The 18,075-nt window shown below is 46.5% G+C and overlaps 1 long non-coding RNA gene across 1 annotated transcript; it reads left to right on the forward strand.

The window, feature by feature from the left end:
* Nucleotides 1-6,398: 6,398 nt before the first annotated feature.
* Nucleotides 6,399-17,032, forward strand: LOC114001983. The gene is made up of 6 exons (XR_003545721.2): nt 6,399-6,796; nt 8,087-8,166; nt 8,853-8,967; nt 12,465-12,638; nt 14,206-14,296; nt 15,469-17,032. It is a non-coding gene; the product is annotated as an uncharacterized LOC114001983 (long non-coding RNA).
* The last annotated feature ends 1,043 nt before the right edge of the window (nt 17,033-18,075 follow it).

Genomic DNA, 18,075 nt, shown 5'->3' on the forward strand with positions numbered 1-18,075 from the left:
CTCATTAACCTTGCTCTGGGAATATCTATTACTTCCAGCCCCAGTGTCTGGTACTGCTTGGTACTGAACACACATGGAACAAACCATTCCTGCCCCACAAGAGCCAGCAGTGCAAAGCTGTGCCTGCTTTGGAGAGGTTTTGCTGCAGCACATGGACATCAAAGGTCTGCAAAACCTCCTGTGTCTGTGTGTTACACAGATGGAATCTTGGAAAACTGGTAGGTAGGAACACAGGACGTTTTAAGAAGGATTACATTTAGTGCAGTACAATAGCCCTTTATAGCCAGGGCCTTAATGTGCTGCTGTTCATGGTGGTAATTAGTTGGATTAAGTTGTACTGATATAAACAAAGTATTAATGACAGTAGCAGTAAATGGAGTGAGCAGCACCCGTCCTGTGCCGGCTGCAGGGACACGGCCCAGCATTTGGGATGCAAAGCCTTGGTGTTTGTGCTACTGGGGAGGACATTCACAGCCAACCCATGGACCTCCAGCTGCCTCAGCTGCTAAACAGAGCAGGGTGGGGAACAGGAGCCCTTCTGGTATCCCAGCAGGCAAGCAGGTACCAAACCCCACCCAGGCAATGGCAAATACCTCATGGTGTGAGAGATGGAGGGCTCAGAGGAAGAGGTGAAGCAGGAAGGCTAAGAAGTAGAACATAAGATCAGATTACAGCTGTGTTTTAATTGCATTGTTTAATTCCAGTTTCTAGTGCTCTGAGACTAGACATCAAATAGAGTGTTAAAATTATTCAAAACCAAGCTACAAGTCTCAACATCAGAACGCCTATTACACTTATCTGTGACCCTCTTAACATTAAAACCACCATATTATTATTATTGTATGTTTTCAGATTATTATTAGGCTTCTGAACTCTGCTGCAGCTTGATTTATAGAAACTGCTTAGTCACTGGCAGCAGAGCTGTGCTGGGAGTGGGAGAGATGCTCGCTGGTGTTTCAGCAGAGGCTCCTGCCAAGAAGCAGCCGCTGCCCTTGACAGATCATTGAGAGCTGGTGAGCATTTCCCTCTCATGTAGAACTTCTGGAATAGCTGCAAACCAAACCGACCTCCTTCCCCGTGAAGAGCAGGGGTGAAAAAACTCCAGGCTCAGTTAATCCCCTCCAGTCGTTTGGGGCACATTTATGTTGTGTTTTGCATGAAAAGTGATCCTCTGGCTTGCCCTGTGCATTGCTGGGAGCACTGCTCTGGATTTTGGGGAGGTTGTGATCCCGTGAAATTGGGATTCAGGCTTTGGAAGGAGCAGTTAGACAGGACAGAAGCAGCTGGCAGTGTGGGAAGAGCTGCTGTGCAGCCAGGCGGGGATGGGATGTGGAGGGGCCTGGCATGGTCCAGGCACTGGGGCACTGAAAAGCACTTTCCAAATTCAGTGCAGGGGCAGGGTGCCTGCTGCTTCCTCACAGCAATGATGGTGGTGGTGGTTTCTGTGACCCCACCCACAGCAGCAAATGCTCTGAGCAGAAGTTGCAGGACAGGCTCCTACAAGAAGGGTGTTTTCCCTGGGTTGTACACGCACCAGGGCATAGTAAATGCTAATAATTTACAACTGTCTGAACAAACCAATTACAAACCTGTTACTTTCAGTTATTTGCTGAGTAATGACTATGCTGAGCTCTTCATGAAGCACAGATAAAATCACAGTCCTCAGCCCTGTGTGCTCTGAATGGGTAGGGAGTGATGCTTTGTCCACCACCTCTTCAGTCAAGCTGCATCATCCCCAGTGCTGGTGCTCCAGCAGCCCTGCAGGTCTGAGAGCAGCAGTCCAGAGTCCTTTGAAACCTGCAATAGAATTAAACTTTAAAAAAAAAAATAGGTATCAAACACTTCCATCCTGATTTCTTTTGTGGACATGTTTCAGAATCAGCTAGTGGAGTGTGCCTGTTTGCAACGTGCTGGTGTCCTGGAGATTTAAATGGGATAGTTCAAAGAACACGCATTGGGTAAGGAGCTTAGGCTTTAGTAAGCCATTGCCAGACACTTTCAGGGAGCTAACAGGAGAAAAACAATGGCTCTATTTGACAGAGTCCAGTGGATGAAAAGTACCAAAGGTATAAAGTCCAAAACTGCTGAAAGTGGTGGAAAAATAATGGATTAGTTCTTCTCTCCTGACTCAATACCTTTATTCTTTGACATTTATTTTTTTATTGCCTTTGCTCCTGTAATGCATCGTGGTGACTCATGTGGAAGGTCTGTAATAATGTTTCATTGCTGTTGAAAGTCACCAGATAATCACTAATCATCCTCTGGTCCTGCACGGTTCTGTATGTTTAGAATATAGCCAGAAATGGGCTGACATTGATAGAATGGGGTAAAATAAGAGAGAAAGAGCATTACAAAGCAGGTGCTGAGGAGTCAGACACACAGAAAACAATAGTTTATGTATCTGCTGGAAATAAGAAAGGGCAGGTGATAGCCTGGTGATGCCCAGAGCTATTTCATGGGATAGCTGGTGCCACAGCAGTGCACTCCTGCCCTTCTGTTCCAATACTTGTGCTTGCTCACAGGCACAATGTTTGTCAATATTTTCAGGAGCTTTGCAACTCACTTAGCCCCACTTAGACCACATCTGGCATTTTTTGCTCTTTCAAAGAGCAAGGCTCATTCCATGTGGTCCTGCAGAAGTGCAGGGCTGAGGCTCTGGAGAAGGGACCTGTTTCAGCCTTGGTTTTGGTGTTGGAGGAGGGAGGTGCCAGCTTCCTTCAAGTCTTTGTGCCTGGTTCTGAGTTTCCCAGCTCATTCAGATGCCTAGGGGTGTTGCTCTATGGAGCAGAGAGCCTGTTCCCAGGGATTTGACTTGGTTTCCTCTCTTAGCAAGGACAACTGAGGGCCATATTCTAAGTAGAGACATCATGGCTTGGCCTAATAATAAACCTATTGACTCAGGGTGTTTGGGGGCATAAATACAATAAATTTGTACTTTACTGAGCATAGTGTTGGCCAAGTCCCTTCTAGCCAGAGGCCATCTCTTCTGAAGCAACCAGACCCCCAAATGCAGCAAAATGGAGAATTTATAACAAAAAAGAGCTGGCTTGACAATGCTGCACAGTCCCATCCCAGTCTGCATCCAGTTCTCAACTATTCTCTGCCTTCAGTCCAATAGTAAAGTCATATTTATTTCCTTGGCTCTGCTGTGTTAATGAAAAAGCCACTTAACAAAACAAATAGAAGGAAGGACATTTGCAACCAATTATGGTATTGCTGATCAGTCACATTGTGCTGGAAATTACACACTGAAGTTCAGCCCAGGCAGCTGATCAATGACCTGGCAGCTTGGCACCCGTGCACACTATCAACTTAATAAATCAATGTAACTTCACTCCCCATGCCAGAATGTATATGTGCAGTCAATATGACATCCATATTAAATAATGATGGTTAAAACTAATTGCCCAGACACCGTGCTCTCTTACCTGCTGTGCAGCCCCACTGGTGCTCCAGCGGGCTGGGTGGAATTTGGCCACCTATTCCTTAAAGAACCCCCTGGGCATCATTTAAAATCATGTCTTTAAAGGCTTCTTTTTTTTTTTTTTTGCAACCACAAGGGAAGTCAGCACTCCAGGATATCATCCAGGGTTTGACCAAACTGCCAGCCAGCTCTGTGCTCCCAGGAGGACGTGGTGTGACGGCGGGTCCTGGCGCGGGCGGCAGGAACTGCAGGAACGGGGTTTCTCCTCGGTGGCAGATGCACATCTTGGCTGGTTTATTCTTGGCTTCCTCTTCTTAATTAGCTCTGACATTTTAGCTGCCGTAATATGGGCTTGGTTTAGAAAGTTAAGGCTGAAAACACTGAGTTTTGCTGCAAACAAGTTTGGTTTAAAGTACAGGGAAACCAGGATGCTTCCGACTGTCTGGAAGCTTTGTGATGGGCTGGACCATGGAAATACAGGAGCTTCTGGGCATGCTGGTGGTCACTTGCTCCCACACCTGATAGCACCACTTTCAGTGCTCTCTGCTCTTGTATTTCACTCTACATAGAATCATAGAAATTATGCAGTTTGTACTGATTTAAAAAAAAAAAAGGCAATTTATGTAACTATTTAGAAATAGCTTTTTTAAGGACATTGAAGACATCCTAATGGGATTTTTGTAAGTGCCTCAGACTCTCCAGCCAAGTGACACACTCAGCTCCCAACATCCAATATTTTAGACCAGATATTTTACCTGGAACCAAAGCAACATCCACTCTGGCACATACTCCAAGCCTCTTACTTGGCCATGGCCTCAGCCTTTCTGGGAACATACCTGGCCCTTTTCCACCCGCTGTTTGTCCCAGATCACGACAACAGGAGAAGGGACATTTGGGCACAACAGACCCACCCTGACACAGTCACTTTGGTTGTGTCCTCACACCTCAGCTGCATTTTTCAGATGCATCATGTGCTCCAGCCACGGGGAATACTTGCAAGAGATTTCTATATCCTTCCTCTGGGCTTCATTCTTATTAATTCAACTATATTACTATATAAAGAATATTTTAACTGTGATACGAATTAATCATCAAAGAATCATGGTAGAATGCTTTGGGTTGAAAGGGACCTTAAAGTTCATCCATGTTCTGCAGGTATTTATAACCTTGGGGATACAGCACATGCACACACACAAATATATCTATATAAATATATATATATATATGGCAATGATCTTTCTTTGGTAGCAATTTGGTTTGGCTAAAGCTTAGCTGAGAGCAGATGCAGGGAGCAAGGAAAGGAGGGAAGAAAATCCTGGCTCATCTGTTGCCCAGCCACAGTCGAAGCTGAGTTTGGCTGTTTTTCTGGCAGAAGTGAGTTGTAAGGACAGTTTTGGAGGAGGGAGAAAGGAGTGGCTGTTCAGATTTTATCGGGAAGGTTTTCTCAGACTCTGAAGAAAAACTGGGCAGAATGTGAGTCTGTGCTTTGGGAAGGAGCTGACAGATGGATTATGGAGGCGGGTGGGGCAAAGGTTATGGGCTGGCCGTATGGTAGGTGGGTTATTGGTTCACCAGGTAAGAGGAGATGTGGAAAGGTAACAGGAATAAAGAGGAGAAGGCAAGAAGCTTGTAAATTATGTAAGAGGACTGGTATGGTGGTGGAGTGAATTGATGTGTCTTGAGGGTAGCTGCTCAAAGTGAAGATGGCAACAGCTGATATAAGAAGAGGGAGGCTTGGAGGAGATTATTTAAAATATAATGTTTTAGAGATGAGAAAAAGAGAAACTTTGAGACACGACTCCAAAGAAATCCAGGCTGGTATCACCTGGGTGAGAAGGAAAGGGGGAAAAGAGGGAGGATGGCAGGAAACCACCTATTCCCAGCTTACTGGGAGGGGTGGAAAGCAGTGACCGAGCTGCTCTGTACAGCTCTTGCAGGTTTTTTTTGAGTTATCTGAGTATTTTTCCAATTTAATTTGATTAATGGATTATTTTTATATCATTGCTGACAGTGTCCCAGAACGTTGGTGACTGCAGGTGTTCCCTGGCTACATGATCAGCCTCGTTCTTCCTCACAGGGCACCACCTCCACACAAACTTGGTTTCCTTTGCTGTTTCCAGAAATTTACAGCAGAAAAATACTCTGAGAAAGTTCTGACTTGTGGCGGCTTATCCCTTCTAACCCTGGCCATCACTCAAATAAAAAATGGCAGTGGGCTGTGGAAAAAAAGAAAAAATAATTGAAAAATAGATTCTTATGTCTTTCCAAACCACCAGAGCAGTTTACCCATTCCTGGGAAAAAATGCAATCAAGCAACATTTCCCTCAATGTCAGAATGCAGGATAAAGCTTACACGAGGCTTTCAAATAAGATAATTTTATATTTGTCCTGTCAAATGCAGAAATAATCAGCTTTTTCTTTCTCTTACCCTAAATATTTACATCTAGGTTTGTTTTCCTTCCTTAGTTTGCTTGGTTCGAAAAAAAATAATATTAATTTTGTTTGTTTGTTTGTTCATGTTGGATTAAAAAACCAGGATTAGAACAGTTGGAGATGGGTTGGGGATTTATCAGTTACACTTGGAGGGTGTCATATCCCAGTATGGTATGATGGGAAGAAGGTATGAAATCCTGCATCCAGCAGCATCAGTAGCAATACTTCCTTTAGTTTTCATTACCTATATTAGATAGAAATAATAGAATAATTCATACTTTCAAGAGCAAACAAGGATTTCTCCAAATTGACTCAGTAAGTGATCCTCTTCAAACTGGAAGCCACCTTACTCTATTTGAGTCCTCAAACACCCCAGCAGCAATTGTGTTGCTATCTGGAGAAACCTTTAGCACAGCGCTGGCTTGGAATTCGCTCAGGTTTCCAGGGGGAGATCCCGAGCTGCAGCTGGGGTGGGATGGGGAGGAGCAGTGAGGAGCTGTGCTGCTCCTGCCGCTCTGCTGGGGAGGGTTTGGATCACACCCGAGCTCGTGTGGCCTCGCTGAGGGGGGAGCAGGTCTGTGTGCTCGAGGCATCTCCTCCGGAGAGCTCTCCCCGAGGGAGCTGTGCAGCCAGGAGCTCTCCCGAGGTTTGCAGAGGTTTGTCTGTGTCCCTGCACCCCTGTGCCAGCATCTCCTCTCAACAGATGGCTGGAGGGCAGCGATGATGGAGGTGAAGTGATGCAGCCTCAGACTCTGGTACCCAGGAAGATGCAGCTTTGATGGCAAGTGAACCTGCAGATCTGTCTGCTGAAAACACGGCCCCAGAGGAGCCCTGTGGCTGCCCTTGGTCTCAGGTGGCACACACAGATGGGCACCTCCAGCAGCCTCAGTCCCAGCTCCTCACTCTGCCATCCCAGCGCCTTTGCATAAGGAGCAACCCGTGAGTAACAGCTGCCTCTGCAGACAGCAAATCCTGCAAGTATTTTGTGGTAAACCTGCTGCTGCTGTGGGCAGGGAGGATGCACTTTACTCTGAAAGCAGGGGATGAAAAGCCTCTGTGGCAACGGCTGCGCTTTGAGAGCGGCTGAGCCCAATCCTCTGCACAGGCAACTGTTTATTATCAGAATAACTGATCTCCCAGAGCACTTAATGCCCTGCCTGCACGGAAGGAGCCAGCACACGCTGCAGCCTCACGGCCTGTCGCTGAGTATCTCGGTCTGACTCCAGCAGCATCGCTGTTAATTGCAATACAAGGGCATTTTAGGGATTTACCTGTTTCAGTCGCTTGTTCAGGGTGGTACACAGTGAAAATAACAACCTGAAACGGCTGTACTTGCCCAATTGCTAAGCTACAGGTGTGCTGTGGCAGATCTGTGCCTGTCAGCAGAGAACTGAGTCCAGGAATTAAGTAGATTTGCACCTTGCCTATCTGTTTGTAGATAAGAGCGTTACCTCAGAGCCAGGCAGTGGATATTGCTGATAGACTGAGCCTGGGTGCTGGGTTACTCCTGACTTTGACCTTGGCCATTTATATCACTGGAGGAAAAATTTTGCGTGCTCCTGTTTGCTCACGTGGAGATAAGGACACTGGTCTCTGGATTAAAAGTGTCATTAAGGGAGGCACATTATGATTATAATTATTATTTTACAAGCTGAACAGCGTGCAGAAGCTGGCAGTGCTGCTGCTGAGCTTCCTCAAGGAGCGTGTGCCTTTGCAAAAGGGTAGAGGAAGCTGTACGGGAGGATTTTCTCATACATAAGCTGAGGAAATGGATTATCTGTGAAACAGCCAACAGTTTTTATTTACTGTGAAAATCTGAGTCTCACTCTCAATTTCCCATCAAGATAAAATGCAGGCATTTGGTTAAAATGGCAACTTAATGCTCCAGAGGTTTAATTACCACCACTCTATAATCAAAATCAACACAGAGTGCAGGCTGTAGCTCCCAACTCCAACAAGAAATGCAGCTCCCCACAAAGCAGTCAATAAAAAGAAGATATATAGCATGTGCTTGGATTTTGTGGTCCTTCCCACAGCTGAACTTGCAAATCTGCTATTGCTAATGGTTTTCTTTCAAACCTCAGGTTCTCCCTCAGCTTTTATCAAACTCCAGAGCTCCTTATTTCCACGTTTTAACTTTCTCTGTATAATACCTATATACACAGTACTGAATTAAGGGAGTTCCCTGTGCTGGGAGCTAAACCTCTGATTTTTTTCCTGTACCAACAGAAGGCACTGGACCAGTCTCAATAGTGGTGATTATTGAAACTTTGTGAGGGCCTTGGTTGGAAGAAGTGCCAAGAAGGCAGGTATGTTTGCTGGGCTGTGGCTGGTGTGACCTCTAGCATGCACCTCTATAGATCAAATGATTGATCCTCCTCCACTGCAATTCCTGGTGCTTTTCTTTAAAGACTTCAGGACTTGTTAGATCATAGGACCAACTTGGGTCTTGCTTGGCACAGTCTTCCCTCTGCAAGTTCAGATTTCTTTTTTCCAGTGCATCTTCTGAATGAGGTGGTTATGCTGTCCCAACTGTGGATCCCTGTGAAAGTTGCACATGCTCTATATTTTACCCATTCCTTTGCAAGTTGGGTTTTTAGGGAGTAAAGCCTTTACCTGCCTGGCAGCTATAGCCAAACAAAGCACAGGCACTGTTAGCAATGCAGTCCTCTGTCTTCTGCCAGGGGTTGAGTCCCAGCTTTATATCCCAGGATGCTCCCAGATGCTGGAGTAGCAACCACAGAAGTTGCTCTCAAAAGAAAAAACCAAACCAGCTTTGCTATGGTTTCTGCTCTTTCTAAGAAAGGGTTAATTTTCCTCCTCATCATCATCAGCCCCCCATAAAGAGCAGAACATTTTGTATCCTGCCCCTACTGACTTGTGGAAATAAGAGATACCCTATTAGCAATCCTTGTCCAAACACAGTGTTGGCCTGGTTAGTGCCAGCACTTTCCATCCAGCACTAGTATTTGTTTTTCCATGCTCTTAATCTTAGAAATTGAATCGAGTCTGATAAAAGTGACTTCCTGAATATTGCATAACAGTTTACGTCTGTCAGGAGGGAAGACAAACAGACCTGACCTTGAACTTGGAAAGTTTCCTCCCAGCAGGTAAGAGCTTCCAAAAGTCTGTGCTGAGGCTCCTGGTCTCCTTGCTGTCCAGGGACAGCAGCGAGGCTTCCCTGGCAGCAATCCTCTCTGTAAAAAAAAAAGCTTTGGAAAATGCTTTGGATCCTCCTCTGGGGACCTGAGAATCCCCCGGAAAGAGCTGCAGCAGGAAGGCAGCTTCGTGTTCTTGCTCCAAAAAGAAGGCAGAGGAGAAATCCTGTCCATATCTGGCAGGGTTTAGCCTCCAGGGATTAATTAAAGGCTTTTTCAGTTTTTCTTTCAAACCTCACAACATTCATCCCCGCCTCACTGAATAGGAAAAAGGGAGAGGCATTTTCTCTGGTGAAGCACCAGCCTGTTTCAATTTTCAGTTTTACATTGCAGTAATATGCTTTTCCTAAGGGAACACCACAGGAAGGGCAAACTTTGGCTTCTCACCATTGGAGCATTACATCATTAATATGAGCTGGAAATCTGAGCAGCGGGCAAAACAAATTCCCTAAACTTAATTCCCTCTTTCCTTGATGCTTCTGTCCCTCTTCCTTGCCCAGGGGTAAAGCAGGTGGAGGTGTTGGCAGAGCCAGGGGGGTGGGGATCAGTGGACCAGGAGTGGGTGGTGATGCTACAGGAGCAGGGAGGTGTCCTGCATCCTCTGAGCTGCTGGGACTGGACACCGACAGAGCTCTGGGGCAGCAAAACTCTTTCTTCTGTGGCTCAGGCTTGTGGTGGTGGCTGCCATGGGGGAAGGAGCCACCTGGCTCTGGGGGCTCCCTGTGAAACATGGGGGGTCTTTTCCACAGGTTTCCCAGTACCAGAAAAGTGCAGGGCTTGGGAGACTCTCGTTTTTGGGCAGCATCCTGAAAGAAGCACCACAGCTCCCATCTCAGTCCACTCCATGTGTGTGTGTGCGTGGTGCTCTGCAGACCCCCTGGCTGTGCCCTGCCTGCAGTGTTTGTTTTCTGACCCCATTACTTATTCCCGTTTGGATTTCAGCTGCTTAGGCTTGATTATTTTAAACCCCCTCTATCTGATTATCATCAACCCAGCCAGGCCAGATATGAAGCTTCCTGGGGGATCCCCAGCAGTGTTTCAGAAGGATAAATTGCCTCTCATTCATGCTTTTGGGAGTTTGGTCAGCCAAGAGAGGAGGGAGCTACGGGGATATTCCAAAGGGGGGGGAGGCAGCTCCCCCTGTATTTCCTGTGCTACAACCTCACAAATATCCGACTTTGCCGTGGGGTGGAGTTCCTTGCTGCCCTGGGCGTGTGGGGAAATGTGTCCTGGCAAGCACCCCGGGAGGTGTCAGTGATGGGCACACACTAACACACTGGCACGGAAGGATGCTTCTGGAAGCAGAGCAGCTCAGGGACACACTGGCATGGCCGGGTGCAGCACATTGGTACCCAAACCAGGCAGCCCTGTGCAACCTCCCCAGAGCTGCCTTGCTCTTGCTTTTCGGTTTTCTATTGTTATCCTAAAGCTGTCTTCCTCCTCCTCCCCCCAGCCCTCAGCAGGATGAGGAAGCCTCCAGCTGGCCTAGGAGGCTTATCAGCTCTGTCTGGCTGGGTGTTAACAGTTTATTTGCATAAGTACCTGTCCCCGTCATATGCCGCTTGCCTTTGTGACTCACTGGAGTTGTTTATTTTTCCTCCGGCAGCCAGGCTTGCGGCTGCTGCTCCCCGAGGGATGCCAGGGCAGATGCCACCACCCCCGGGCACTGCGGGATGCCTGGCACGCTCGGGACAGGACGCTCACCCTCCCTGGCTCACCCAATCCTCCTGCCCTGCGGGACCAGCTTGGAAATTAAATGTGTAACTGGTCGGGTCCTGTTTTCTCCTGGCCGTCAAGATAAAACGAAACTGAACCCCCCCAGCTGTCCCTGGCTGGGGAGAGCAAGGCTTCCCCTGGGACCACAGTCCCAGCTGCTGTTGCAGGGAAGGTGCCTCTGGCTGCAGGGCTGTGTGATGTGATGGGTATCTGTCTCCTCACCACTGTTAGCACTCATGGACTCACAGAATGTCCTGAGTTGGAAGGGACCCACATGGATCACTGAGTCTGACTCCTGGCCCTGCACAGGACAACTCTAGAAATCCCAGAGGGGGGGGTGTCCAAATGTTTCTTCAGCTCTCTTCAGGCTTGGTGCCATGACTGCTTCCCTGAAGAGCCTCTTCCAGTGCCTGAGCGTGCCCTGGGTGAAGAACCTTTTCCTGATATCTTTATTTTAAGGAGCTGAGATCCTTAAAGCCTCTTCTGAACTCAGGTCTCTGCTCCAAAGGCAGCATGACCTGCCAGACCAACCCTCCTGGCTGTGCTGGAGCACCCAGGGTGCAGCTCTGCCCCAAGTGCTGGTTGTGACCGCAGAGTCACCTCCTGGGGTAGGAGCCGAGCGATCTTGTTTCTGCTCGTTTGCTCTGAAGGGTTTTTCCATCCGTAGTAAGAAAGTCATTAATGTTAAACTTCCGCTGCCAGGTCCGATTGATTTGAAGATTATAACCACTCTAAAGGGGGTATGTGCTGCATATACAATGTGTTGAAGTCCTGGCAGGCAGGAATTGTTGCTCCAATGGTTGCCTGTGATCCGTGGAGCCCAACAGAGAACAGCTCAGGCAAACGTGGGGCTGCTCAGCAGCCTGGCAGGGCCAGCGAAGAGTGGCCAAAGGGCAAAGGTAAATTCAAATCAGCAGCTGGTACATCCTCTGCACAAGGGCTGTAATCCTATCCCAGGAGATGACAGACTCATGGTTTAACAAGTCTCCGTGCTGTTGTTGCTGTGATATTTTCCTAATGTGGTGCACATCCACGAGGTCCTTGGTGCTCGCAGGAGGGCAATGCTCAGTGTGGGATCCTCCCTGCAAGATGCTACCAGGACTGAAGTATTTTCTTCTGAATGTGGCCCAGAAACCTGGGAGTTGTTGCTGGTGTGTTGTGCTTCCCCTCCGTGGCTGATGGGCCAATGAATCAGTTGTGCACCCAGCCAGCCACTTCTGGTACGTAAAAGTTATTTTAGACACGTTTCTGGTGTCCATCATATCATTCATCATATACCAGTTGACAATGTACCAGTTGAGCTGTGCCAGTTGTGTTTTGCTCCTCTGACTGGGAGACTGGATGGATGGATGGGGGAAGCTTGGTGAGAAGAGCAAGGGATTTGGCTCAGCACATTCAGCCTCAGCTCTGACTGTGTGATGTTACAGGGCAGGTCAAAGTGTGAGAGAAGTGAGTGTGGAAAGGCAGATAACCAGCAATTTGCTGTGAGTATGGTCACTGAAGAGGATCAGTGGACTTGGTTTGTCCAAAGAAAAATGCAGAGAGAGAAAACAGAGGGAGAAGGAAGCAAACACGTGCATCACGTGAACCAAGAAGTGGCTAAAGGAGCAGAACCAGAGAAGGATAAATTCATGAAGCCAGGAGAGGGCTGCAGGAATCTCATTATAAATATCATATTAAGTTGTGTATCTCAAGAAGTCCCTGACTTTTCATCTTTATCTCTTTTCCTCAAGTGCATGAACAGCTGACTTGTCCTTCTGGCTGCTCTCAGGTCTTTCTGAGCCATCGTTGCCCATCCCATGTGCCTCCCTCTCTTCTGGCTGCACCCAGGCTGAGTTTGCTGCAAGGGAACACTGCTCAGGCGATGGAGTATCCATGTCAGCCCCCCTACGGTTAAAACCAACCTTGTAAGCAAACCCTCATAATTTTATTTATGACTTTTGGATGAGATAATGGTTTTCCACTTTGAAAAGAAAGCTTGCTACTTCAACATTTATTTTCTATAAATGCCTTGGCATTTATATTGCAACAGGAGACTATTCAGTGACATTATCTGATAAATATCGTGTTATACAGCTGCAATTTACAATGCATATATTTTTAACGGTGCTTCTAAGCTAAATTAAATGCTTCTAAAATATGGTACTTATGGAAAACAAATGTCTTTTCTAGCAATTTTGTTTTTCAGGGTACACTATTTTTTTAAAACCAGATACCATCTTTATCCTGTCAGGCAGTAAATTATGCACTTGCACTTTCATAAACTCTCCCCTTGGGAACTTAGTCAATGAAATGGAAATGTCTTTTTCACACCCTCCAACTCCAGAGAAATACAGGGAAATAGCCAACTGGGTTATAAACTGAATCCATACAAAATGTGGATTAATGCAGTCCTGATGCATGTATTGTTTAGCATATGTACCATTCACTCAAATGGTGCTTTGAGCTGTGACTGGGATCATTAATGCCTCTTTTTTTTTTATTTGGGAGAGTAATGGCATGTTCTGTGGTGGGATGTGCAGTAGGAAGACACCCACTGGCACGGGACTGTAACCTTCCTCCCAAGCCAGGACTCCTGTGGGAGGAGGAAAGCTCTGTTGGCCTGCTCAGGGGAGTAAAACACAATGGCTTTTACACCTTGGTGGATCTTTCCTGGGTTGTGGAGTGGGAATGGGGAGGACAAGGGTTTAGAATGGCCTGTCCTGCCTTTGGGATAGTCTTTCACGAGGGAGAGCAGAGGTACTGAGGCAGCTGGACTAGATGCTCCTTGTAGGTTCCTTCCAGCTGAATTATTATTCTAAATCTACTTCTGTTTCCATCGTCCATCACCTACTGAGTTTGCCTGTAGCAGTCAAATATCTTCATACAAAACCCCACGTGGTCTGAGGAGCTGTGCTATTCCCTCACTGCACTGAAGGTGGAAAGTGTGAAATGCCACCAAAAAGGAGGCAAAGGAATGAAAGCAGGGAAGGGTGGGAGGGTGTTGCAGGGGAGTCTGCTGTGATGCCCAAGGATCCCTCCAAAGCAGGAGGAGCTACAGCAGGTCTCCTGTCACAGGAGGGGCACTGGAGCTGTTCACCTCACTACTGATGGCCCTTATTTTCCCAAATATAACTCACAGGCCCTTTGAAAGCCCCAGTTCTTCCAGTCTGGTGACTGCATGAAATGTGGGATGTATTACATGCACTTGGCAATAGAGGCAAACTTAGAGAAAATGGGAAAAGCAACAACAACAACAAAAAAAGGAATCTTGAAATTTGGCAGAAAAAATGCAGTGCACAAACCCCACAGGAATGTGAGCATCTTTGCACAAAGCCACTTATGGATGCATTCCTTAAAGGTAATCCCTTCAGACAGAGTGAAGCTGCCATTTCTTTGAAAGATATTAAAACAGCTGTTGCTAGAACATAGAGAATTTCTGAGCTCTCTGTCAAGGGATGGACATTTGTAATGCTATATCTACTTTATTTACAGTTTGATACCAAATTTCCAGCTACTGAAGGTAATTGAGACTGCAAACAAAATCTCACTATCCACTGATCTGCCAAATCAAATTTCTTCTCCTGTAAGTATAGTGTTTTTCCTTAGCTTCAGAGAGGAAAAGAATTATGCAAAATGAATGAGAAAGAAAAGGGATTAGTTTATATAATGACCACTGCAGCCATCTCTCCCTTGATCTGTCATAGTTTATTCTCGAAGATGGGAATGATTATTATTGTAATTTAGAACAGAGCTTGTTCTCTTTCCTTCTGCTGCATCTGCTTATTACTCTCCAAATTAACACATATTTTAATAAAAACTAAACATCCCGATTATAGCTGGGGTGTTGGATGACCCCAGCTGGGATATGGGCACAGCAAGATTTTCATCATCTCTGTGTTCCCCTCCTGGAATGTCTGTGCACTGCCCTGGTCTTTGATAGGAGTTAAAGCAGCCATGAGGCTATTCTAATGACTTCTGGCTACCAGAGGCCTCAGAAGAGGGTATCCAAGGCAGTAAATCAGCAGCCACGTGTCTCCTGTGCTGTTCTCGAGTTGTGTGGTGCTTCTGAGGATCTCTGGGAGCTCTCTGTCATCAGAGCAGCTCCCTGCTCCGTGGTGCTCCCCCAGCATCAGGGATGGGTGGGTGTCACAGCAGGAGCAGGCTGAGGGAGCTCAGCCTCCCTCATGGTCTCTCACTAGCTAATGTCAGAAAATAGATTGTTTCTAAAGCTCTTCAAAACTACACTGGATTTTTTTGCTGTATTTGAGGACTACTCACACTCCCATGGTCCTGTCCCACCCGTGTGTCTGGTGCCCACGTATTAATTAACTTTGATGCCAACAAGGCAACTGGGTTTTCCTCTTTCTCTCCCGTCTGCACCAAGATCTTCACTGCTCTCAACTCTGACTGAGAAATTTTATTAAACCAAAGCGTTGAGAGGTGAACTAATTGATACACTTGTTCTCCTGAAGTTGCTTCAACACTTTTGTAGCTGTGACTCTAGGGTTGAGCAGAGTCACCCCTAAAATCAAGGTGTTCACACCTCATCACCCCAGCACAGCGCTCCCCCAGCGTGTGGGGAAGCAGCCATGAGGCAACAGCTCTGCAGCATTTTGGGGACTCATGGTTAGTGATGGGATTTAACTCTGCAGAACTCATACAAAACTTATAAAGACCCTGTCCTTCACTTCAAAACATCTGTTAATTCTGCTTGTGTGCTCATTATCGAAAGGCTGCCTATATTTTTCCTTTCAGGTTTGCAAAAATAAGCACCGGTGAATGAAGATGAAAGGGAAATGTTGCTGGTTTCTTCCCTGGAGATCGTATTTCTTACTTGTTGCATAACTGCTTATTTTAGCATCAATCAGCCGAGCCTTTGTTGTGCAGACAATTCTGTCCTTTTAGAGGATTTGTGCAGTATTGTTTCTTCCAAAATGCCTTTTTTTTTTTGTTTTTGTTATTAGATTTATTTCTTCTCTTAGCAAATGCCAACTGACAACACCCCATCAGAGCTCTTCATAAGTGTTACATAAATGTCATACTATGTAAACTGAGTGTTGGATGTATCATATACATGACTTTTCTTGGAGAACCATCCATCAGGTGCTATCTGAGTGTGTGTGTCACATTTATGTATTTGTACACAAGCCGTGTTTAAGTGTGCATGCATGGTAGCCAAAATTCTGTTATGGAAAGTACTCAAAATGCAGAAATGTCTGAACTCTTCTTGTCAGTGCAACTTCATCTACCCCCTTTTGTTGAGGCAGAACAAGACTTTAATTTCATGTTCAGATACTCTTTTCCTTCTGCATCGCTGTGTGTGCAGTGAGATGGGCAGCAAGGGGCTCAGTGATGCCTATTGTTCAGCACACGAGCCTGGGCAGAGTACATTATTCAGCACATTATTCACATGTCTGACCACTTTTGGATTTCACAGCGATAGAAAACACAGCTCAAATACTTCTCGGTGCAGTTTTCAAAGCAGAGCCAGGTGCTGATGTTCTGGATGGCAAAAATGCTTTGAGGTTGCATCTCATAGGCATGCTGTGGACCTGCCCTGCCACGCTGTGACCTTCCTTAGAGATGTGGTCCAGAAATCATGGAGAAATGACCTCAAAGGGTGGGAAGGCTGCAGTGTGCAGTACAGGACCAGAGCAGGGGGATCTGCAGGTTCCTCAAAAGACACAATTATTAATGTCCTCATGGTTCTTTCTGTAGCACTTTCCACTACACTGCCTCAGTGCTTCAGCACCTTCATTAATCCTCCCCAAACGCCCGTTTTGAAGATGGGTCAGGGTGACACATGGATGGATTAAGGTCAGTTTTGACTAATTCAGGGTACTCCGTCTGAAAAGCATAATGTCTGCTTTTTCAGAGCATTTAACATGATACAGCACTTCATACATGCAAGCACAGCACCCACTGCTTCCAGCTGCACGAAGATGGATGTCAGCAATTCAGGCTAAAGGTTTCCAGCCACGCACCCGCAGTGTGGGCACTGCAGCCACCAGCAGCCAAAAGTTTGGGTTAATGACTTTGTTAGCATCATACAGCCTGTGGCAAGGGCATGGAGGGAATCTGCTTCTTTGGGAGAGTTTTGTCCTATTGTCGCAGTCTCTCTGAGTCTCACAGCCCTTGCATTGCTCCCTGGGCAGTTTATGGTTCTGCAGATAAGATGAGAATCTGACCAGTGTTTTCTTTTTGACTTACACAGCAGGTCCGGGATGTGCAGGTGTTGTAAGGAAATCAGACTGGGGCAGTGTAATTAAGAACTGCATTACAGTATGTGTGCACAATAAAATTGGTATGGAATGCCTCACTTTGGACACTTCTGATGTTCTCACCAGGTAACACGATGACCTTCACAATATCCCTTAAGGCAGTCTGTGCACATGGATGAGGTGGGATCCACAGGTGAAGTCCTGGCAGTGAGTGTTGCTGGATGCTGGAGCAGCAGTGTCAGCACCCACAGAGGTCCCTGGGGCTGCCAGGGACCGACAGACAGGGGCTATGCTTGTGTATCCCACTACTTTTGAAATCCCAGCAAAGGCTTTTTAACCAGGGGCTGATGTTTCCTGTTCTATGGGGGGGGCTGTTGAGTGGATTCTGAGCACCTGGGGCAGCAGGTGCCCCAAAAGCAGCATGTTCAGAGATTTCAGCAGCATCGGGCTTTTTTTTTTTTTTTCCCCTGTGTTGTGAGCTGCTCTTCTTCAAAGCCCAGCAATAGGACTAATTTGGGTGGGTTTATCTAAAAGACCATAAAAGGCTGCTTCATGCCAAATTTCAAGACCCTATTTCCAGAGTTACAGTCAAAAAACCATGGCAAGCCCAAGAATGACCAAGATGATGCTCTTCTACTCTGCTTTCATCTTTGGAAGAGGCAAAGGATTTGGAGTGTTCAGAAAACATCCACTACAGGCTCTGCCAAGGCAGAAAGTTGCAGACTAATTCATTCAAGTTTGGCAATTTATAAGGAGCCACAACAGGGATGTACGGTGGGGAGCATCTGGCTACCGTAGCTGTGCTTCCTAGTGGTTTATAACCGGTAATTCAGCGTTTTAGAGCTCACCAGCTTAACGAACGTAAGAGATGATGGCAGATTGTGACTGAAAGACCGTAAGAGATGATGGCAGATTGTGACTGAAAGACTGTCTTTAACCTGAATTTTAATCTTCTGCAGCAATGGTTTAAAACAGTGCAAGCCAACTTCTGTAGGGCCCCCGGGAGCTGGGGAAGATGCACGGTGTACACCCAGTTATTATTATTTTAATTCAAGAAACCGTTTCTATCCCGACAGCACCGCTGTCGTTGTTTTTAATCCGGGGGAAAACAGCTGGCAACAGGCAGCCCTGAACCACCCAG

The sequence above is a fragment of the Pipra filicauda genome, unplaced genomic scaffold (assembly GCF_003945595.2).
Source record: "Pipra filicauda isolate LSUMZ 115617 unplaced genomic scaffold, ASM394559v2 scaffold89_size2521313_pilon, whole genome shotgun sequence".
In the NCBI taxonomy this organism is placed as follows: Eukaryota; Metazoa; Chordata; class Aves; order Passeriformes; family Pipridae; genus Pipra; species Pipra filicauda.